The sequence below is a fragment of the Muscardinus avellanarius genome (genome assembly GCF_963383645.1).
Source record: "Muscardinus avellanarius genome assembly, chromosome: 13".
NCBI lineage: Eukaryota > Metazoa > Chordata > Mammalia > Rodentia > Gliridae > Muscardinus > Muscardinus avellanarius.
Genome location: NC_137799.1, coordinates 78,921,232 through 78,922,333, shown reverse-complemented (window position 1 = coordinate 78,922,333; position 1,102 = coordinate 78,921,232). Strand labels below are relative to the sequence as shown.

The 1,102-nt window shown below is 32.9% G+C and overlaps 1 pseudogene across 1 annotated transcript; it reads right to left on the bottom strand.

Moving 5' to 3' along the window:
• Positions 1-224: 224 nt before the first annotated feature.
• LOC308272717 (cytochrome c oxidase subunit 6C-like) lies at positions 225-452 on the bottom strand (annotated as a pseudogene). The gene has a single exon. The product of its transcript is annotated as a cytochrome c oxidase subunit 6C-like (transcript).
• Positions 453-1,102: the final 650 nt, after the last annotated feature.

Sequence of the window (1,102 nt, the reverse complement as noted above, 5' to 3'; positions counted from 1 at the left end):
ATTTTTAAGTAAGAATGTTTTCATTTCATGAAATCTAATTTATTTTTTGTGTGTTTGTAATTTTGGTGCTTTTTATTTTATTTTTATTTTTTTCATAGTATTTTTTGTTTATTTACCAGAGAAATTATTCTTAATAGCACATATTCATGTTTCATAGTTCAGGAACACAAGCCAGTGACAACTTCTATGAAACCCAATCCAAGGAAATTCTCTATATTCCAACATCACTTTGCACTCTGAAAGATACCAGCCTTCTTCATCTCCTCAAAATCTTTCATGGAATCATAATTTCTATAGAAATCTGCATATGCCTTCTTTCTTGGTTCAGCCACACCAAACTTATAGAGAGTTGCAACCTCCAGAGAGACAATGAATGCTCCCACAATATGAATCCGCAGACGCCTGGCCAAAAGACCCCACATCTAGGGTTTTGCCAAAGCACCGGAAGCCATGGTTGTTATTGTTCTCCACACAACGTCCGTCCAGGCTGAAGAAGACCAATTTTGGTGCTTTTTAAAAGGCTATACCATAACTAAAATAACTAAGGCTTACTCTTTTGTTTTCATATATGAGTTTTATAAATTCAGCTCTTACATTTAGGTCTATGACTGATTGTGTGGGTATACAATTTTTGTGTATCTTATAAGGAAGGTTATTTTTTTTAAGACTACAATTTCAGAATAAAAATTTGGCCTTAATCTGAACAAAACTGAAGTACAACCTTCCCTTTCTGTGCAAATTAACCACTGATTTTCTATTTAAAAATTTACACAAAGACATCAGTCACTGTTGAATTTATTTTGGTCACTACACATTTTCTTTCTTGGAGTTTCTATCAATCAAAATTCTGCTGTTATAAAACTGCAGTTTTTCATGTCTCTATAGCAGACCTTGCTTGTTTAACAGACCCAGAACTGAAAAAGTATTTTTACTTTTTGACAAGTAATTAAATTTCTAACAATGTTTTGGATCAAACAGTTTATACTGAATTAGTTGTCTGATTTTTTGCTGCAATTATATGTGTAAACAATTTCCTCTTCTCCCAGAGGTTGTAAATATCTTTATAAATATAGATGGGAGGAAAGGGGAAGGGGAGGGGAAC